Source organism: Dreissena polymorpha, chromosome 3, assembly GCF_020536995.1.
Source record: "Dreissena polymorpha isolate Duluth1 chromosome 3, UMN_Dpol_1.0, whole genome shotgun sequence".
Lineage (NCBI taxonomy): Eukaryota > Metazoa > Mollusca > Bivalvia > Myida > Dreissenidae > Dreissena > Dreissena polymorpha.
The window spans coordinates 18,403,718-18,427,892 of NC_068357.1; the positions used below are offsets into that span (position 1 = coordinate 18,403,718).

At 34.3% G+C, this 24,175-nt stretch overlaps 2 protein-coding genes across 14 annotated transcripts in view; one reads left to right on the forward strand and one right to left on the reverse strand.

Annotated features, from left to right (window-relative positions):
• Positions 1-24,175, reverse strand: part of LOC127873151 (homeobox protein Nkx-2.2a-like) — a 384,621-nt gene that overhangs the window by 235,018 nt on the left and 125,428 nt on the right. The window lies entirely within an intron of this gene.
• Positions 1-24,175, forward strand: part of LOC127873148 (alpha-(1,6)-fucosyltransferase-like) — a 176,586-nt gene that overhangs the window by 88,610 nt on the left and 63,801 nt on the right. The window contains exons 1-2 of one of the 9 annotated variants that reach the window (XM_052416802.1): positions 4,868-5,010; positions 8,218-8,334. The exons of the other annotated variants lie outside the window; for them this stretch is intronic. The gene's annotated coding sequence lies outside the window, so the exon portion shown is untranslated. Of the gene's footprint in view, positions 1-4,867; positions 5,011-8,217; positions 8,335-24,175 lie in introns of those variants that run through there. 9 annotated transcript variants of the gene reach the window in all.

A 24,175-nucleotide genomic window follows, 5' to 3' on the forward strand; every position in this document is an offset into this window, starting at 1 on the left:
ATTGAAGATAGCAATGAATGGTGAAAGGTCAAGGTCAAGGTCATCCTTCACAAGGTCAAGGTCATCCTACAAGGTCAAACATAATATAGGGGGACATTGTGTTTCACAAACACATCTTGTTTTTCAATAACTTTAGTTTGATTAACCATCATTGATGATATCCAGATATAGCAAATTTTAATGGAGACCAAGCTAAAGTTGGTATTTGAGAGGTATTTGGGTCAAGGTCACTGTTACTAAAAAAAACAAGACAATTTCAGCTCAATAACTTAAGTTTGGATGGATGTATTGAAGCTAACATGGAGACCTAGCTTTGGATTGCATTTGGGGCTGTTCAAGGTCACTGTGACAAAGTATAGGACACCTGCTTATGGCTATATAGCTTTAGTTTGGAAGTATAGATGTGCTACACAGAAATTGTGTGGGTAGCTTAGTGTGTACCAAGCTTGAGATTGCATTTGGTTCAAGGTCACTGTCACTAAATAATATAGAAACATAGTTTCTGCTCAATACATTTAGTTTAGATGGAGGTATTGCAATGACATATTGTGTGTAAATTGTTGTCTTGTAGAGCGATTCTGAGATGGTTTTGAACTCATCACATAAATAGAACATTAACATAACAAATAATTTAATCTTGGTTTGCAAAATCTGATCATTGTGTTAGCTGCATAATGCAACTAAATCATGGACAACCATTCCATGACAAAGACATGATCTTTTAAATGGTGAAATTTTCTTTTTATTTTGCGCTCATTTGCAGTTCTGATATCAAATAAAACTTGGATTTATTTTTAATTTATAATTATAAATGTATGCACTTTTTTGAATTCATTTCTCATAAAATAAATGAATTTCTTTAATAACGAACTAAAATTTTATGAACCAAATGTTCATAAATTATGGTAAAGTTCATTAACTACACAGTTCCTGAATGTATGAGGTTATGGAGTACGTGTTCATTCATTACAACAATACTTTATGAACCGTTTTTGGTTTCATTTGAAGTTTATGAGCTGTTCCCCTTTACCACTTAGATACGTCTTTTGACGTGTTTATAGTCCCTTAGAAAGTTACATTTAATTAAAAGGTTTTAACAGCTTCATTTCTAACCCTTAAATACTGATGGGCAGCAAACAGCATAAAACCTGAACAGTCTGCGCTCACAGGCTGTTCTGGTTTTACGCTGTTTGCACATAGCCATTTTCACTATGCCTCTGAGTAAGAAAGAGTTAACTAACACAATGGTTCATGAAAAAATCCAGTTCTCATGAACTCTTTTTCCTCGGACTTTGATCAGCGTGGGCTGTCAGTGTTACAAATGACGGTTAATTGAGTTTTTTTATATTGGTAATTCATCTTTACAGAATTGGAAAGTTTGCTATATGTCATAAAAATAGTTTGGTATTTTGTTTTGCCTATAAAGGTGTAGAATTGTCTGAATAATCTAAAATTTGATAAAGTACATCCTGATCTTAATATGTCTTTCAGTAATGGATAACTTCAAATAAGTGTAATGTAATATTAATAATGTTAATTTATTCAGTTAAACTTACAATAGTGAAACTCAGTATGTAGTTTAAGTTGAACTATAAGTAGGAGGAAAGTCTTTGTGAAGTTTATTTTAATTATTTTGATTCCCCCTGTATTCATCATTTCAGCGATCTACATATATATGACACACTAAATTGTCCCACTGCATATCTTTTTCAGGTCTGCAGAAATAATATACTCTGATTTGTCACATTTCAAAACCTCAATTTGAGAACTTTTAAATGTGTAATCAAAGCCTACTATCCATTTCAAGTCTTTTGCATTAAAGACACATTTTTTCTTGCCTGCTTGTCAATGTACACCCATCAGTTTCATAATATCATATCTGTTACTTTTAAATTGGTTAAAATATTTGAAAAGGGCATATTGACTGTATATCATTGACATTTGTAAACACATATGAAAACAGCCCTAAACTGGCTAAAGTCTTTGTTGACATACTTATTAATCAAGTTACAAGATCATGTTTAATCACAATTATTCTTCCCTGCCCAGTACCTCCCCTGCGAAATGTTGTTCTGCAGTTCACGAATAATTCGTGAACAGTTCATGAACTGTTCGTGAACTGAGTTCATGAACTGTTCACGAATAGTTCGTGAACAGAAAATGAGCCACGTCTGTGAAAAGTTCTTGAAATTTGAGTTCATGAACTGTTCATGAACACTAATGGCATGAAGTGTTCATGAAATATTCTTGAAACCTAATGGCATGAAGTGTTCATGAACTATTCTTGAACCCTTATGGCATGAAGTGTTCATGAACTATTCTTGAACCCGTGTGGCATGAAGTGTTCATGAACTATTCTTGAACCATTATGGCATGAAATGTTCATGAACTATTCATGAACATCAATGGCATGAAGTGTTCTTGAACAGTTCATGAACAACACAATTCTTGAAAAATTCTTCAGGGTTTTGCTGTTTACGAACAGTTCATGAACATTTTCCTTCTATTTTTCAATGGCTCATTTTCTGTTCACGAACTGTAAGTGAACAGTTCATGAACCATAGTTCTTCAAGAGTTCATGAACTGAGGTGGCATGAAGTGTTCATGAACTATTCATGAACAAGAATTTGTCAATTTATGCAAAGGTTATCATAAGTGTTACTAAAGCTCAACAAACAGGTCAGGGTAAGAAGAAACAAGTCTTGTATTAGCACTTAACATATTGATAGCAACATATAACAATAATTTAAATATAACACTAATAACTGAGATACAAGTGGTTTGATAATACTCTTTAAATTTCATAATACAACTTTGCACTATATGTTCATGAATAATTCATGTATTGAAAAGATTATGAATAGTCTCATTTTCAGTTCAAGAATCATTTACTAATCAATGGTTTCCCTGAAATGGTTACACTTACAGTGCCAAAGAACTTGAAATGGAACCAATGGCTGATCAGTTCAGCCGGTAATTTATTAAAGACTTACATTTTCAAATATAACATAAACCATGTGCCTTTTCAACTTCCTGTGCACACAATATTCTTTCTTTGTAAAAACAGCAATGCAATCTACATTGAGTTCTTGATATCAACTTAAACTGTTCTTGAAATAAGATGTCCTTAAAACGTTCTTAAACTTGTCTTTTAAGTCTTCCAAGAACAATGACAGATCCTTTTAAGAACATATTGGATTCTTAAAAAGTCCATCATACGTTCAAAAACATTGTGTAGACCTGTTTAAGAACATCAGAAGGAAACATGTTGTTCAAAAAAGTTCTTAAAGTGTTCAAGAATAGTTTAAGAATAATTCAAGAACAGGAAAGGTCCTTAAAAAGTTATTGAAGTGTTCCTGAAGGCAGTTCTTGAACAGTTCTTGTACAAATGTTCTTAAAATTCTCTAGAACAGGTCAAGAACTCTAACTTACAGTGGTGAAAGTACTATGCATATTCATACTAACTTCACAGGTTTCACAAATCTACAAGATTTGTATGCTAGACATTTCAATATTACTTTCAAAAATATGTATGAAACATCTAGCACAAAGGAATTCATGAATTATTCATGATGGATCCTTAAAGTCTGTCTCAGAAAAGTCATTAGAAATACTTGTGCATGAAATGTTCATCACTAAGTATTTATGGTTAGATGAAGAACTGTTCATGAACTTTGAAATGTTCAACAATAATTCATAAACAGTTCATGAACATGTCTTAAGAACAGTTCATGTCCAAAAGTTCATGAACCAAGCTCAGGAACTTTTTCAGAACCGTTCATGAACAGTTCTTGATTGGCTTGAAGTGTTCATGAAATCATGAACAACATTTCGCCGGGGCTTCACTGTCTAGTAGATTAGAACCTCTTGGACACAACATATTCAGGTATGTAACAGATGTCACTGAGATTGAAAGAAATCTCTTGGTATGATAGTTGTAAACTCTCTTCCCCTAACAAAGGTGCTCTGTAATATTATAGTAATATTTAATAGTAATATTATAGTAATATAAAACGTCACTTTGATGGACTTAAAATTTGAGAAATAGTTAATCGTCAGCAAGTATTTGACGATATAATCACACATATTTGTTTAAATGCATGTCCATAAATGAGTGCTCCAGCTAGGCCTAAATGGAAGGGCCCCCCGCCCTCCCCTTCCGAAGCTCCGCCCTGCCCTTCCTAGGCCCTGCCCTGCCCTTTTATAAAAAAAAATATATATATATTTTGTGTGTGTGTGTGACATATTATAATTTATTAATCTTGTATTATATTGAAATTATTTTTTTATTACTCATTGTAGACATTTGATTTACATGGTTTAATAATAATGGAAATAATATATTCTAACAATTATTAAGAATATAAAAATGAATATCCAACAAGGAGCATTCTGGATACGATATTGCTGGAATGTCATAGCCTTTGACCAAGTCATTTTACCCATACAATTTTGCAGTGTTTTATGTCTTCAGCAGTAATTCTAAATAAATATATTTTAAGTAAACCACACTTTATGCTTAAATGAAAAAGACAAAATGTTTACATTTCATACTTTTGCAGCAACCCGTCAACATTGGCCGGTTAATAGCAATGGTTGATCAAAAGATGCTGTTGATTGGTTAAAGATATGGTTTTGCCTGTTACTCTGCAGTTCTGTTTGTTTTCTTTTTCATTCCGTTGCTATGCAATATAAATACATGCAGGCCGTCAACTGATTCCTATATTCCTATATTTTCCTACATTTTGGAGAATTTTCCTATATTTTTCAAAACCTCCTATTTTTCCTATATTTTCCTATATTTTTGACTTTTTTCCTATATTTTGTTCTGAAAATTTCCTCTTAAAAAATACTTTTAAGAAGTAATACTGCTTTTAGATATTTTAATTTACAGTTTAAAAAGCTGTCCCTCCTCTTCCAAAGCATCACCATCTTGCAGGAGTGCTGTTGTACACCATTGTGATATCTATATGGACACCTTTGATGAAGAAAAATGGGATCATTTCAAAGGTGAGAACAAATCCTAGCAGATAGTTGTAACAGGTCTTTCCCCAGGGATGCCCTGCTGAGGGGATATTTAATGCTCTTACTGATCTTAGATGGGATTTAGCATATCTACAGGGTTCCAATTCTTTTGAATATTGGAAATTATTTTAGGGCATTGGAAGTCTTGTAGAATAATTTAGATTATTGAGATGTTTAATTGTCATTTTGTCATGTATACCATAGCATCTTATTCTTGTTTTTATCCCCTTCCTTTCTACAATTATGTGGTCATCTCCATTGTCTGTCCGTCCTGGCCACTATATCTCTTACACTATTAGCACTAGAACCTTGAAATGCACACACATGGTACCTATGAGCACATGTGCAACAGTGCATTATTTGGAATTTTGATCTGACCCCTTGGTCAAAAGTAATGGGGGTTGGGGTGGGGCCATGTCAGAGATTTTCACTCATTATACTAACAACATGCGGCGTGGGGATACGCGTCAGCCTCTGCCGCGCCATTTCTAGTTAAGATATGCATCTACCATTGTGTGTCTGATACCAATGAGATTAGATTGTTTTACAATTGGTATTAATAACACAGTGCAATTTTGTTCAATTAAATATGTTGATGTTCTATTTCAAATATTTGTATATGCAGAAGTTGCCAGAACAATCTTATATTCTTTTTTTAATTTTATCATATAGGATGTTTTGGTGTTTTTTTCATGTCCTAAAAATGTTTGATGGAAGAGTGTATAGAAATTTTAATGTGCATATAATCATACATGCCAGACGTCCCAATCTCGGCGGGACAGTCCCGCTTTTGGGCCCTTTGTCCCGGCGTCCCGATATGAGACGATTTGTCCCGACATTCGTAAAAACCGATGTAAGGTTTATAGGTTCCCAATAAAATTTGCTATTCAAGCTCTGTTTCGATAACACTTACCACCGCTAATCCCTTTATTGCCCCAATTAACAATCCGATTCTACTTCTCTTGTGTACCAGTGTTGTTTATGACACCTTATCAGCGATTTATCGGCTAGTTATTGACTTTATCAGGCATTCACACCATGGTGGTCTTCAAGATAGTGGTTGCTTATTGCTATCGATAGTTGTATTGTAATGAAATAAATGTAGAAAATGTGTTTGTTTTTGTCTTTGTTTGTAACGGTTTACAAAACAATTGTTTTGTAAAATTAACTGTACGTCATAAATGAGTTTTTTACATTCAATGTTAAGTTCCAAAATAGCGGCATAATTCCGTGTCAAGCTGATGTAACTGTTCGGTAGATAGTTTACTGTAACCCGTACTTTCAGTGTACTGGATAACCTCCCCTGTGTAAATGTTTGCCATTGACAGTAATATAATGGGTATTGTTGTCGTAATGTTCCAGATTTTGTACTCTAAAAAGATGAATATTATCTTTGTTGTTTGCTATTGTCTTATTATTAAAAATGTTATTGTTATGTTTTAGATTTCATGCTTCATATCAGATGTTTTATGTCTTGAATTAAAGTATCAAGAGTTTTTGTTAGTATTATACTGACTACAGTAAAGGTGGAATGATAGATCGTTTTAGGTGTCCTGGTTTTTGGTCAAATGTCCCGACAATTTTGTATGGAATGTCCCGCTTTGGACCTAACAAATTATGGCATGTATGATATAATACAGAATTTATATTATATACAGTCAATCTTGTATTAAGAGACCACTCAAGGGAGTAATCAAAAGTGGTCTCTTAATAAAACGGTCTTTGAATACAAAAGGCCATTCTGGAAGAATGCTTACCCTCAATTTTAATCTATATGAAGGATTATCTCTTTTATCCACAATGATTTTAACTTTTATAATAAAATGAATATAAACACAATACATAAACAATATTTTACTTATAATGTGTTTTATTTTTCACTTATTATAAATTATCATTTATTATAAATCAATTGTGTGTACATATTTATTTGCAAAAGCAACATAGACAAGGAAATATTTTTCCTAAGAACAAAGAATTTTGCTAAAAATGTGTAACAGTCTACATATACATGTGTACAGCTAAAACTAGAAATAAATGTCAGAAGCCAAAAGCTATGATATATTATCACATGTATTTCTCTTTCCGTTTCTATATTGCGCGGTTTTTTTCACCTGACACATTATTTTCCACGTCTTCAAGCACCTCGGCTTTACGCTTAAGAATGTTCTGAATTTGGGTTTTTCCGACTCCAATCTCGTCTGCGATTTTACGTGCACTTATACTCTTTGACAATTCCAAAACCCGAATTTTCTCGTTCAACGTTAACACTTTTTGTTTTGACATTATAATTTCTGCATGTACGCTTAAGGAAATCTAACTCGATTATGATACATAATGAGCTGAAAAAATTAAAACACGTCAATTGAAAACAAACAATCAGACCTGGTTGGAAAATTTATTAAGTAAATAACAATGTGATTGGCTTACAAATATCTACTAATTAGCATTATTACAAATTGGTAATGTACGGATTTCGACAGATGTTGCCGATTAATAGTTTATTTTCCGCACTTCTCAGGAAATGTTTGTTGCGTACAGTGCATTGTTTCTGCACCTGTTATCTATACTCGAGAAAAATCGGCATTGTCTCTTAACGATCCACATAGTTAACTATTTAAGCTGTAGACTGTGCGCAATACGTTCCCCTATTATTCAACTCAATAAATTAATACGCAGTCTACAACAATACCGGTCAGAACCGGTCAACGAGACAAAGCATAATCATAATGGTTGTGAAAACAAAGCAGAGGTGTAACAGTACATCTTATCGGCTTAGATAAACAATTAACACGGATTTGTCCCTGAAAGATCGATAGATTAACCACTTTTACCTCCTAGTGGTCGCTTAATACAAGATTCGGACATCAAAATACACACAAATCAGCGGTCGCTGGTCGCGTAAGACAAAAGTCGCTTAATACAATATCATTATATAGCGAAAAAGCTCCGTGGGATTTCAAAATGGTCGCATAAGACAAAGGTCGCTTAATACAAGTGGTCGCATCCACAAGATTGACTGTACCATGATACATATATGATACTACATGTATGTGATTCATGTTTTCGGTTTCAATAATTTCCTTATTAATGTGATGTTGCACTCTATGTAATGTTTATAGGTTGTAAAACTATGTTTAATAATGTTTTGTGTTTTGTTGATTGTTAACTATTTTAATAAACAAAATTCAGGTGTCCACATTGATGACCACAGTGTGTTGCCGCATCAGCATATCTGCCTTGGTGGTGAAGATAAGGGACTGTTTTGTTAAGTAAAACATGAATTTAATGATTATTGACAGAAAACAAGTAAGTAAGAAGTTCTCTACATATCTCTAGAACATAACTTTTTACCGTAAAATTCCTATATTTTAACCCTAAACAAGCCCAAACCTCCTGTATTTTGATGCAAAAATTCCTATATTTATTCCTATATTTTCACCTTAAGTCAGTAATGACGGCCTGTACATGTTTATCAAATATAGAGTTCTGTAATACATATTTAAGGTAGCGCACCTCTAATGGGCACATATCCAAATATAATCTAATTAATTATTTTCTTAATCAGCATCATTTCACTGAACTACATGCAAATTTGTAGGTAGGCTTTCCATGCTTTTTAAAAAAATATACCGATTTTTTCAAAACCAACCCCACGCTCGGCTTTTGTCCAGTTTATTTTCACCCCTGGGGTATATAAAAGTTCCATAATTCATTCAAATTTCCAAATATGGGCATGCAGTTGGTGTGTACAGATGCTGTAAAGGTGTTTAAAGTTTAAACAAGATGAAATAAGTATTCTTTTACAGACATTTATTTTTTACAAATTTTTATCTATGGTAGAGCGCCATGAAATGTAAGTGATTTCAGCCAAGTAAAAATTGGGTCGGTTAAAAACAAAGTGTCATAAAATTCAAAATAGTATCATTTAAGTCATATTTTAAACTTTGTTTTTATAGAAACACTATATACAGTAAAAATACCAAGAACTAGACAGATTTACTGTTTACTTTTTGAAATAAAATTAAAAATGCAACATGCATGGTTCGTATTTTCAACAGTAAGTCACCCAATTTCGCCATAACGTTGTTTTAATTTTAATAATTGAAGAATGTGCATAACAATTGCAACATATTTAACAATAAATATAGCTTATATGCTATATTAAATCAAATTACGCTAGAAAATAAATAAAACGCGTCGCAAAAAAGTATACGTCGTTGGCAGGATTCGAACCTGCGCGGGAATATCCCAAAAGATTTCTAGTCTATCGCCTTAACCACTAGGCTACGGCACTTAATAGTAGGCTCTTCAACCTTCGAAGAAATCGCGGGAAATCATTAGAGGTGCGCTACCTTAACAGATTAATATTTATATTTTAACATTAGTAAGCAGCTATAATGCACACTTTTACAAATGGTCGCAAACAATGTATTCATTTTAGTTCATGATTGTTTTTGTTTTTCTTGACAGTTTAAATGTGTATGCAGAGCAATATAACATTATATTGCTCATTTAATGCAAGTGCATGACTTTTTTATTTGAGAGTTTATAATGTGTATGCAGAGCAATAAACCATTATAATGCTCATTTAATGCAGTGTTTCACAAAAAACTCAATCAGTCTGTTTCTATTGAATATCTTGCATGACTTCAGACTGAAATAGTCAGTTCTAATTCTTATCAGTTAGCCAGACACATTTATATGCAGGTAATGATACAGTGTCTCTTCTAGAAATCTAGAGGTAGGGGTGGGTGGGAATTCCCCCCTCACTTTGAACAATAGGGGGCATTTTTTAGAAACAGGGGGCAATTATTAAATATCATTTTTAGCTCGATTTTTCAAAGAAAAAGGAGAGCTATACTACCTGCCCCGGCCTCGGCATCGCGGTCGCTGTTGTTGAATGTTTTTTATAAAGTCAAATAACTTTAACACTATCAAAGATAATTAACTCAAACTTGGAATACTTCTTTATGGCAACAAGACAATTGTGTATGTCAAGTTGCATAACTCTGTTAGCATTATTTTTAGAGTTATGCCCTTTTTATACTTAGAAAATTGAAAATTTGGTTAAGTTTTGTGTTTAGGTACACTTTATTCCTAAAGTATCAAAGCTATTGCTTTCATTATGACTTGCAACACTTACTAACTATCATAAGAGGACTGTGCAGGCAAAGTTATGTAACTCTGACTGGCATTTTGACAGAATTATGGCCCCTTTTATACTTAGAAAATTGAAATTGGTAAAATTTTGTGTTTTGGTCCATTTTACTCTTAAAGTATCATAGCTATTGCTTTCAGACTTGGAACACTCGCTAACTATCATAAGGGGACTGTACAAGACAATTTGCATAAATCTGGTTGGCATTTTGACGGAATTATGGCCCTTTTTTGACTTAGTAACTTTGAATATTTTGTTAAATTTTGTGTTTAGATCCACTTTACTTCTAAGGTATCAATGCTATTGCTTTTAAACTTCAAATACTTTCTTACTATCATGAGGGTACTGTACCTGGCAAGTTGAATTTGACTTTGACCTTTGAATGACCTTGAATCTCAAGGTAAAATAAATACATTTTGCTCATATTGCCATAACTTCTTTATTTAGGATCCGATTTGATTCTTACTTTGACAAAACAACACTTACCTGACATACCACAATGGACTCCACACAAACCATCCCCCATGCCCTACCCCAGAATCCCCCCCCCCCCCCGCAAAAAAATATTTTTTTTTCCCTTTTTATGCCCCCAGTAGGGTGGCATATAGCAGTTGAACTGTCAGTCAGTCTGTGCGTCCATCCGAAAACTTTACCATTGGGCATAATTTTTGCAATATTGAAGATAGCAACTTGATATTTCACAGGCATGTGTATGTCATGGAGCTGCACATTTTGAGTGGTGAAAGGTCAAGGTAGTCCTTCAAAGATAAAGGTCAAATATATGGCGTCTGTACATCCGTCCGAAAACTATAACATTGGTCATAACTTTTGCAATATTGAAGATAGCAACTTGATATTTGGCATGCATGTGTATCTCATGGAGCTGCACATTTTGAGTGGTGAAAGGCCAAGGTCATCCTTCAAGGTCAAGGTCAAAGGTCAAATTTTGCAATATTGAAGATAGCAACTTGATATTTGGCATGCATGTGTATCTCATGGAGCTGTACATTTTGAGTGGTGAAAGGTCAATGTCATCCTTCAAGGTCAAAGGTCAAATTTGGCAATATTGAAGATAGCAACTCGATATTTTGCATGCATGCGTATCTCATGGAGCTGCACATTTTGAGTGGTGAAAGGTCAAAGTCAAGGTCATCCTTCTAGGTCAAGGTCAAAGGTCAAATTTTGCAATATTGAAGATAGCAACTTGATATTTGGCATGCATTTGTATCTCGTGGAGCTGCACATTTTGAGTGGTAAAAGGTCAAGGTCATTCTTCAAGGTCAAGGGCAAAGGTCAAATTTTGCAATATTGAAGATAGCAACTCGATATCTGGCATGCATGCTTATCTCATGGAGCTGCACAATTTGAGTGGTGAAAGGTCAAGGTAATCTTTAAGGTCAAGGTGAAAGGTAAAATTTTGCAATATTGGAGATAGCAACTCGATATTTTGCATGCATGCTTATCTCGTGGAGCTGCACATTTTGAGTTGTGAAAGGTTAAGGTCATCCTTCAAGGTCAAAGGTCAAATTTTGAAATTTTAAAGATAGCAAATCCATATTTGGCATGTATGCGTATCTCATAAAGCTGCACATTTTGAAAGGTGAAAGGTCAAGGTCATCCTTCAAGGTCAATGGTCAAATGTATGGCTTCAAAGCGGCGCAGTAGGGGGCATTTCTGTCTGTAGACCTGCAGTGGAATCATATGGAATTCTATGGAAATCATTAGATGGAATTCCGTGGAGTATTGGCACTAACTTTCCATCCGATTCCATGCAATCAATGGAAAAGTGAAAAAAAAACAGAAGAGGGACTTGATATGGGATGGAATTCCATAAAATGCCGTGGAATTCCATAGAATTCCGTGGCATTCCATAGAATACCGTGGAATTCCATAGAATGCCGTGGAATTCCATAGAACGCCGTGGAATTCCCTAGAACGCCGTGGAATTCCATAGAATGCTGTGGAATTCCATAGAATGCCGTGGAATTCCATAGAATTATATGGAATTCCGTGAAAAGCTATGGAATTTAATAAAAAGCTGGAATAAAATAGAAAAAAACAGATTATAGATTAAAGGCATTTCATTGATTTAGCATTAAGTGCTCAACATGCACAGTACAAAACTTCCTTAGCCTCAGTTCTATAACCTTGCATGATAAAATTCCGATACTACATTCAACGTTCTTAATTTCTCCACATAGGTCTTATTACTTCCTTTTTCAACCTGCAAACTCCACTAAGTGAAAATTTGGGTGACAGCTGCTTTTAAACTAATATTTGCCATACTAAAACCTCAAATATCACATAAAAAGGTCTACAATAATGTCATAAGAAGATTAGATTTAAAGGAATATTTAGAAATAATAAAAATCACAAACCTTCAGTTGTTGTTCTATTCCTAGATAGACTGCTTAAACACTGTATGCATCACTCATTAGCAATATTTCATGTCACTTTCCAAATGATATAAATACATAAGTATTTTAAGAAAGTGTTTTTAATGGAAAAACTAATGAACTCTTCTGTTTGTTAAATTTCTTTAACTTTATTTTAACAAGTTAAACCAGTACATTGTCCACCATGTTTCATGTTTCAATCTAACAGGTAAACTTTCTGTATTTGAATTCAGCCAATTAGAAAAGACTGTCATATCTTATAACCAATAGATTTGCAGCAAACATACCCAACATCTGACTCACTGCACACATTGGGCTTATCAGATAGATTGTTATTTGACAACCTGGACTGGCTGAGTTTGATATTGAGTAAAAACAGTGTGTATAACACTTGGACAGTGTTAAGGAATTTAAACTTGTAGAAATTGCTTTGAAAGTAACAACTACTCCTACTTCTGCAGAACTACTACTTTAATTACTACAGCATCAACAACGCCACCACCACCAACAACAGCAGCAACAACAACACCAACAGCAGAAACAACAACAGCAACAACAACAACAGCAGCAGCAACAGCAGCAACAACTGCTACTACTGCAACAACTGCTACTACTGCTACTTCTATTGCTACTACTATTGCTACAGAAACTGTTAATGCTACTACTTCTACTACTTCTACTACCACCACAATCTCTACTGATATAAAAAAAACACTACTGCTACTACATCAATTACTACAACAACAACACCGACTACAACAACAACAACTACTACTACTAATACAGCTACTACATCTACATCTACTTCTACTACTGCTGCTGCTGCTGTCGCTACTATGAAGTCTATTTGGCTATTTGTAAGTGTAAGGTGTTCTATATGTGTTCTTATTCCCCATTAGAACTTTTGTAGAACTTACTGGTTCTTATAGCATTCTAGATTTGTTCTAGAACTACATTTTAAAACATTTTTAGAAATTTCTTAACCATATTTTGTCCTTGAAATGTTCTAAAAAGGTTCTTGAAATTATTGGAACAGTTTCAGTCCTAAGCCATTTTCCACAAATGTTCTGGATTTATTCTTAAAAAACTGTCTTGGAACAATTCCAGAACATACGTTTTAGAACACAAATATGGAACAGTTCCAGAACTGTTCCAATTTCTAGAACAAATTTATAATTATCTTTATTGCATTTTCTTTTAAATACAAAATACATGATGCAAATAAATTCATACATGTATTAAACTACAAATACATTTCAGACAACCAGCGAAAATTTTCAAAGTTATTTTCCATTGATTTCCATCCAAGAAAATGTATAAGTTATTTTCCATAACGATTTCCGTTGAAAAAAATGGCTAAGTCCAACTTTCCATGGTGTTTTCCATACATTCCGTGGAAATGCATGGAATTTTAGTCGAGATTCCGCGGAATTCCATAACAGCTTCAGATGGAAAATTGGCAAGTGGATGGAATGCCATCAAATTCCATGGATTTCCATCGATTTCCGTAGAATTCCATAATATTTTCTATTGAATTCCATAGAAAAGTGCTAATGACTATGGCAGATCTACAGACGGGATTGTGTTTCACGAACACAGCTCTTGTTTTTTGTTTTTTTGAAATATCATCTAATAAATGACCACACCCCCACATTATTCCCCCTCTTCATCCCCCCCCCCACACAATAATTTTTTTTTTTGAAACATGGTTAAAACACAAATATGACTAATAATAATATTACCTAAACCTTATTGAAAATAAACAATTTCCCCATGATAGCTTATGTTATACTGTCAAGCACTCAAAAAGTCGAGCGGGCTGACTTCTGGCAGCTCTTGTTATACATTTTCATTGTTTAATTGTTTTACCTTAAACTTTATTACATACTGTCACTGTCAGTGAAATACTATAGTAACTGCTATTAAATAAAAATGCACTTTCAATAGTATTGCACTAACTTGACTAAAAACTAAAATTTGTTATGACATGATAGTTCTGTATCATTTAAATAATAACACATAACATTTGCTTATTTGCATGCCTTTCATGATAACCAGGGCTTAGCGCTACAAAATTATGATACATAAATCAATACATTCAGGCTTTCTATGTGGTTGTCGTGACGTTGTACATGTAGCATGATTTTCGTACGCTTTTTATCGAGACAAAGGATCAACACGAAATACATGAGCACTGTTTATATTTGAAGCAAGAATTGGTTAACGTTGCGTAAACATTAAAATTCAGACATGTGTTTCGGATTACAAATTTAACAAATTTAATTACGTTTATTTAAGATTTCAACGTATTACACTTCTTCAGGTGAAGATGTCTGCTTCATCATGTAATATTATTACACAAGGGACAGAGCTCCAGATAAGGGTTGTATTTTCGTAATTACGAATTATTTTCATGTCCGTTACGTATTTATTTTAAAATCTTGTCGTACCATTAAGAATTACAAAATCAAGTTACGAATATTATTTTTGCATCGGTTCGTATCAATTTTTATTGAGTTCTTTTCGCATATTAAAGATCTTTGCGGTGCTTATATAGAATGATTATCAGGTTTGTTTAACAAAGCGCATTTTTTCCAATAAAAGCGGCGTATACAGTCTATCTGTCAAAAAACAACCACGGCGCCCAGAGAGCGTTCTAAAAAACTGCAAAGCGTCCAAAACACGCTTTTAACATATTGTACGCAAAGTGAGCAGAAGTTAAATGTTTAGAAAGACATTATAGACATGATCTTATACGATGTTATATGTTCAGTTTCCGACACAGTCGGAAAAGCTAAACAAAAACGCGACACGATGGGTCCAAACTTAAACACAAAAAAAACATTGAACGAGTGGAAGGGACAAGTCCCGTGGCTAATCGTTGAAAAGATTGAAGGGGAGACCCGTTTAAAATGTGAAATATGTAAAAATTCATCTAACACATGCAATCTAAGCACAGTTTGGGCATATGAAGGTATTTGAAAAATAAAATTGTATTATACTGAAAAGACACTGTTGAACTCGTATAAATTTAAAGTTGCTAGTATGTTTATTTTGATTTTTTTGGCATGAAAACAACCATTATTATTTATTTTTAGGTCATTTATAAAAAATAAGAATTATTTTCCAAAACTTAGTAGTAACGTTAAGAATAAAATTTCAGAGTTAAGAATTCTTTTTGAAAATCTGGTAGTAATTTAAGAATTTCACAAAAACTTATCTTGAGCTTTGCAGGGATCACATTTTCCCACAACATCAATCGGTCTGGATTTAAAACTGGATGCAAAAAGTATTCGAAAAATTACAACCGAAATCCATACATTCTAGAATTTTTCAGTTCCAAATCGAGACATTCCATAAAAAATTGTCAGGAAATTTGACCAAAAAGCAGGACACCTAAAACGACATTCCACCTTTACTTTATTACTTACAAAAACTCTAATTTTCTGCCCAATTTTGACGAAACAGGTGTTTCAGAAATTAGTGAACACGGCGTTCATTATTCTCCGGAAGTAAACAGACTCCATAAACTGAATTGTAGGGTTTCCCCGTATGCCTTGATTTGACATCCAATCGGTACAGGGATATCCCATTGAACATATGTAAATCGCGTGACGCGATGTGAGCGCATTTTTATGGAGCACTTTTCTTATTCAACCAATCGTCAATTAACTCTAAATTTAGATTGATGCAATATTTTACAAAATATTTTCTTACAATCAGTCGAAAACGAAAGTTAATTTTTGTGAAACATCAATGCGTATTGGTCAGCATCCAATTTGTTTGATGTACAAAATCGGTGTTTTGACAGGTTTTATAACCTTAGGTGGTATAATACACAGGGTAATAGTGTCATTGGCGTTTATTTCTGTATGATACATCTGCAATTAGAGACCTCTATCATAAAAACACTGTGGTGTGAATGCATAATAAAATATATAATTGCCGATTAATGGCCGATAAGGTGTCAAAAACAACACTAGTGTAGCGAGTAGCAGAAGCCGGTTCTTTATTGGGGGGCAATATAGGGATTAGCGATGGTAAGTTTTAGCCAGACAGAGCTTGAATAGCGAATTTTATTGGGAACTTGTAGTTTTTACATCATTTTTTTCGAATGTCAGGACAGAATCGGACCGACTGTTTAGGATTTTCAATCGTTCTTTCATGACCCCAATCGGTCTAGGACCGACAAAACCGAAAAAAATATGATCCCTGTATTACACCTCTTCAGGTGAAGATGTATGCTATAGCAATTGATAGTAGTACACCTCTTCAGGTGAAGATGTCTGCTATAGCAAGTGATCAGGGATCATATTTTCCCGCAACATCAATCGGTCTGGATTTAAATGGGGAAAAAGTATCCGAAAAATTATATCCGAAATCATGACAAATTACGTTAAAATGTATACCATTGATTTTGCCATTCATGAAGGTGATATTATAAATGTACAAGTAAAATTCTCTTAGGCATTTTTTAACATACAAGTTTCCACAACTGGTTTTATCATTTGCTATTTCATCTTTGTTTCGTGTGCTGTTTTATCAAACTTATATCGTTGTCAATATTATTAATCTGTGTAAGTTTATACCGATGTTTTAAATCGTTCTCGACTCGATAATAGCTTACAAACATGCACTGAACCAAACAAATGTCTGTGCTCAGGTTGGCTACTGACAAGAACAAAACCAAATAATTAAGAAATAATTCATGTACGTTATAGTTTGTTGTCAAATAAACCACGGCTGATAGTTAAGATGCGTAGGGTTTAAATGACGATTGCGAAGAACGAGTGATTTGAAACCACGCATCTAATTTTCCGGTCATGGGTTATTCAACAACAAACTATAAAGTACACAAATTATTTTGATTCTAACACGGTTTTTACTAAAGATTTATACAATGTATATTATTTTTCTTGTGTACTATTTTATGTGAAGTTCCGCCCATAAAAATAACTTTCGGCTGTTGTGTCGATCAGATCTGCGACTTTCATTCATAATTATAATTATTACCAGATTATTACGCTGGTGGAAAATGTATCGGCATATTTTGTTTAGTTACAGCGCTTGCTTTTAGTGTATAAGTTCCGCCAATAATTATTGCAGAAAAACCCATAAACGATTCTTTGTTTATATGAAAGTTTCTTGCCGTGTTAGAATCGTTTTGTACTTCTGTCTCAGATATTATTATAAAATAAAATGTATTACAGTTTACAGTGATAACAATACATTACAATCGCAACATATTGTTTTGTATCACATGCACGTCAATTACAATCGAAGACCGATTATAATTAAACCAGTGCGGGCAGTCACCTTAGCAGACAAAACAGAGAAACCGCTATAACAATAATAACTATCAATAGACACAGGATGACACCGATAATCGATCGATATCTACATCACAGGCCTGACGTGCAATAAACTGGTCTGGATCGGTTTAGAGACTTAGCAGCAGCGAATGGTTTATCACATCTAATCGAGATAAGAATGTCATTAGGGTGTGTTAGCATGTGCACTGTGTAATCGATTTCATGAATTTTAGCAAACAGAATCGGACCAACTGTTTAGGATTTTCAATTGGTCTTTCATGACCCAAATCGGTCTAGGACCGACAAAACCGAAAAAAATATGATCCCTGCAAGTGATAGTATTACAACTCTCCATGTGAAGATGTCTGCTGTAGCAATTGATAGTATTACACTTCTTCAGGTGAAGATTTCTGCTATAGCAAGTGATAGTATTGCACCTAGTCAGGCGAAGATGTCTGCTAAATTAAGTGCTAGTATTACACCTCTTCAGGTGAAAATGACTGCTATAGTAAGTGATAGTATTACACCTATTCAGGTGAAGACATCTGCTATTGCAAGTGATAGTATCAAACCTCTTCAGTTGGAGTTGTCTGCTATAGCAAGTGATTGTATTACACCTCTTCAGGCAGAGTTGGCATATTGACCGGTCAATTGAGTAATGACCGGGCCGGCGGTCAATACCCAGTTAAAACCGGTCAATACTGGTCATTATTGGTCAATAATGGTCGATTGAAAATTGTAGAATTTAAACATCACAAAGGAAGACTCTAAGCTATTCTATATTAAATCAATCATTATTCTGTAATTGATAAACTTTTTTTGAGTTTTTTATTGTAAAAAAAAATTCCTAAATCTGTAAAAAAAATACTTCTTTATTATTTTATGGAAACGACATAGAATACACAAGGACTAAGGCAATATCTCAGTGTATCACATCTGTTACTAAAGTATTATTACTATTGTAGTAACCATAGTATTTCACTGATCTATTGATAGATCTATTTGATAAGCAGATGGACATACAGAACTGTTGTGTTTTACAGGGTCATAAATCTGGCCCCTAAGCCTTAATTGGTAATAAAATGCATGCAGTGTTATGTCTCTGATATTGACAATGAAGCAAATCTGCCCTTAGGCTATTTCATTTCACTCACACAAAAGGAGATAACTTGCAATTAAATTAATAGTTACTTCTAACTTGTCTCCTTTCTGTATTTAGAGGTTTTTTTTCCTTTCATATTTAAAAGTTCAATTGGTCTTCAAATGAATAAGCAAGTTCTTGATTTTGCCAACAAATAATGTTTTCTAGTTGTGGGTCTACTCTAGACTCTTTTTTTCAATTATTTTTATCTTTTAATAATTATTTCTTATGTTTTTTATTTTTTTATATCAATGGAAAATAAATATTTGTTCACTATTTTGTTTAAAAAGTACTTAAACAAATCTAGGTAAGAATACATGACAAGTATGGGTTGTGTAAAAAAGGTTCCATTTAAGGCCCTATTATCAGTTTTGGGTGCCCCAACCTGTCCTGTATAGGTGAAGAGACTGTGAGAAGACTGTGGGGACAGTGGGCATGAGGAACAACTAATACACAGTAATTGAATGGTTCTTGTTGAATCAAGCACACAATTATCTGAACATTCATAATTCGTTAGAATTGAAAAAAAAAGTTCAATCAACTAGAAAAATCCAATTGACCAACTTTAACTAAGTTTTGAGAGATTGGCCAACAAATTGCATGAACTGGTATAAAATAGTAGGTATTAATAGCTTAAGACATTATTGACAACATGTCTGTTAAATTTATATAATCAATATTGTTTAATTAAGCATGGAATAATCATCAAAATTGGGGGTAAAGTTCAATCGACCAGTATTGACCAGTAATGACCACTTCGGGAGTATTGACTGGGGCAGTTTTAACCGGTAAAAACTGCCGGTTTAAATCGGGGGCGGTCGATTGGTGCCAACCCTATCTTCAGGTGAAGATGTCTGCTAAAGCAAGTGATAGTATTACACCTCTTCAGGTGAAGATGCCTGCTAAACCAAGTGAAAGCATTACACCTCTTCAGGTGAAGATGTCTGCTATAGCAAGTGATAGTTTTACACCTCTTGAGGTGAAGATGTCTTTAGCAAGTGATTGTATTACACCTCTTTAGGTGGAGATGTCTGCTATAGCAAGTGATATTATCACACCTCTTCAGGTGAAGATATCTGCTGTATCAGGTAATAGTATTACACCACTTCAGGTGAAGATGTCTTCTATAGCAAGTGATAGTATTACACCTCTTCAGGTGAAGATGTCTGCTAAAGCAAGTAAAAGTATTACATCTCTTCAGGTGAAGATGTCTTTAGCAAGTGATTTTATTACACCTCTTCAGGTGGAGATATCTGCTATAGCAAGTGATATTTTCACACCTCTTCAGGTGAAGATATCTGCTGTATCAGGTGAAGATGTCTGTTATTTTGCAAGTGAAAGTATAACACACCTTCAGGTGAAGATGTCTGCTAAAGCAAGTGATAGTATTACACCTCTTCAGGTGAAGATGTCTGCACCTCTTCAGGTGAAGATGTCTGCTATAGCAAGTGATAGTATTACACATTTACATTGCTGTAAAGTGTACAGTTGAATGTTCATGTTTTCAGTAAAACATCTTAACAATTTTATAATCGGTGTTGTTATTAAAAAAATATTAAGAATTATCTGTCTTTATTGATTATTTTTAACTTGAATGTTTTAATTTGTATATAAGAACTGTTGGTTTGCATGGAGATCCCACATTGACGAATGTAAGTACCATTCGTATGTGTTTGCAAAAATCTTGTAACACTGAAGCTACGATTGTGTTGATAAAATGATGTACATGCATTTTATACAACTAAACCTATGTGTAATCGGATATTGTTGGAAAACTCATTAACAGTCTTTAAATCGGAAGATGCATGAATCATATGAGATAGAAAAATATAAAACATCCGATGATGATGTAGTTGATGATGGTGGTGATGATGATGATGATGATGATGATGATGATGATGATGATGATAATGATGATGATGATGATGATGATGATGATGTGGGTAAGATTAACACTACAATAATTTAACGCTACACAGACAGGTACATTAATTCAAAATAAGCTGAAACTTTACACAAGATCCATAAAATGAGAAGTATATTACACTTTATTATGTGTTAGGAGAAATAATTTATTTTATGACACAACTCAATAATATGGATCCGTAGTAGGTATGTACTTTTTATGCTCCCCACATATATAATTATATGGGGAGCATATAGTTGCCAGTTTGTCCTTCTGTACTTCCGTACAGAAAAAAAGTTAAAGTTTCTCATAGCACCTTCAATACTTTACTGATCTCTTTCATATTTGGCATGTAGATACCTTGCATGGACCTCTACCTTTTGATGATGTTTGAGGTCACTCGGGTCAAGGTCAAGGTCACCAAGGCTTATAATAGATTTTTCCGTCACACTTTTGTTACAGTTTCTTGTAGCACCTTCAATACTTTACCGATCTCTTTCATATTTGGCATGTAGGTACCTTGCATGGACCTCTACCTTTTGATGACATTTGAGGTCACCGGGGTCAAGGTCACCAAGGCTAATAATAGACTTTTGTTACAGTTTCTCAATTAGCACCTTCAATACTTGACCGATCTCTTTCATATTTGGCATGTAGATACCTTGCATGGACCTCTACCTTTTGATGACGTTTGAGGTCACTCGGGTCATGGTCACCAAGGCTAATAATAAATTTTTCCGTCATACTTTTGTTACAGTTTCTCATAGCACCTCTAATACTTTACCGATGTCTTTCATATTTGGCATGTAGGTACCTTGCATGAACTTCTACCTTTTGATGACGTTTGAGGTCACTGGGGTCAAGGTCAATGTCACCAAGGCTAATAATAGATTTTTCCGTCACACTTGTTTTACAGTTTCTCATAGCACCGTCAATACTTTACCGATCTCTTTCATATTTGGAATGTAGATACCTTGCACGGACCTCTACCTTTTGATGAGGTTTGAGGTCACTGGGTTCAAGGTCACCAAGGCTAATAATAGACTTTTGTTACAGTTTCTCATAGCACCTTCAATACTTTACCGATCTCTTTCATATTTGGCATGTAGATACCTTGAATGAACTTCTACCTTTTGATGACGTTTGAGGTCACTGGGGTCAAGGTCAATGTCACCAAGGCTAATAATAGATTTTTCCGTCACACTTGTTTTACAGTTTCTCATAGCACCGTCAAAACTTTACCGATCTCTTTCATATTTGGAATGTAGGTACCTTGCATGTCCCTCTACCTTTTGATGACGTTTGAGGTCACTGGGGTCAAGGTCACCAAGGCTAATAATAGATTTTTGTTACAGTTTCTCATAGCACCTTTAATACTTTACCGATCTCTTTCATATTTGGCATGTAGGTACCTTGCATGGACCTTTACCTTTTGATGACGTTTGAGGTCACTGGGGTCAAGGTCACCAAGGCTAATAATAGACTTTTGTTACAGTTTCTCATAGCACCTTCAATACTTTACCGATCTCTTTCATATTTGGCATGTAGATACCTTGCATGGACCTCTACCTTTTGATGACGTTTGAGATCACTGGGGTCAAGGTCAAGGTCACCAAGGCTAATAATAGATTTTTCCGTCACTTTTGTTAAGTTTCTCATAGCACCTTCAATACTTTACCGATCTCTTTCATATTTGGCATGTAGGTACCTTGCATGGTTCTCTACCTTTTGATGATGTTTGAGGTCACTGGGGTCAAAGTCACCAAGGCTAATAATAGATTTTTTCCTTTCCTTCTTTTGTTACAGTTTCTCATACCACCTTCAATACTCTTTCATATTTGGCATGTAGATACCTTGCATGGACCTCTACCTTTTGATGACGTTTGAGGTCACTGGGGTCAAGGTCAAGGTCACCAAAGCTTATAATAGATTTTTCCGTCACATTTTTGTTACAGTTTCTCATAGCACCTTCAATACTTTACCGATCTCTTTCATATTTGGCATATAGGTACCTTGCAATTGGACCTCTACCTTTTGATGACGTTTGAGGTCACTGGGGTCAAGGTCACCAAGCCTAATGATAGATTTTTCCGTCACACTTTTGTTACAGTTTCTCATACCACCTTCAATACTTTACCGATCTCTTTCATATTTGGCATGTAGGTACCTTGCTAGACCTCTACCCTTTGATGAGTTTTGAGGTCACTGGTGTCAAGGTCACCAAGGCAAATAATAGATTTTCGTGTGTCAAGGTCACACGTTTGTTACAGTTTCTTATAGCGCCTTCAATAATTTACAGCTCTCTTACATATTTGGCATGTAGGTACCTTGCATGGACCTCTACCTTTTGATGAGGTTTGAGGTCACTGGGGTCAAGGTCACCAAGGCTAATAAAATATATTCTCAAGGTCACGCTTTGGTTACAGTTTCTCATAGCACCTTCAATATTTGACCGATCTCTTATATATTTGGCATGTAGGTACCTTGCATGGACCTCTACCTTTTAATGAGGTTTGAGGTCAATGGGGTCAAGGTCAAGGTCACTGAGGCTAATATACGATTTTCTCAAGGTCTCACTTTTTTCCACACAATTAACCCATATATCGACAAAGCATCATTGGGGAGCATCCATCAGTTTTACTGATATCATTGTTTTATCAGGGACAATGTAATAAAACACTGGATATTAACAATTTCCTTAGGATGGTTGATATTATATGCTTTTAAACTCATTTCATTAATAAAACATTAAATCTAAGTAACTCGAACGGTTTTAGTAGATGATAATTCATTTATGCACTCTTTTTGAAATCAATTCTCATTAAATAAATAAATTTCTTACGAACTGAAAGTGCATGAAAACTGTTAATAAATTATGAAAAAGTTAAAAAACTATACAGTTACTTAATTTTTTAGCTCATGGACTAAAAGTTCCTTAATTAGAACACACCTTTTACGAACATTTCATTTGGAGTTAATGAGCTGTTCATTTTGTGATCGGTCTTTGTCCCTCGTCTGTCAGTACGTCCGTTGTCCATATTTGCTTGTAAACACCCTAGAGGCCATATTTCTTGTCCGATCTTCATGAAACTTGGTCAGAAGCTTTATCCAAATGATACCTCAGTTGAGTTTGAAACTGGGTCATGCCAGGACAAAAACTAGGTCACTAGGTAAAAAAAAAAGAAAAACCTTGTAAACACTGTAGAAGTCACATTTCATGCCCAATCTTCATGT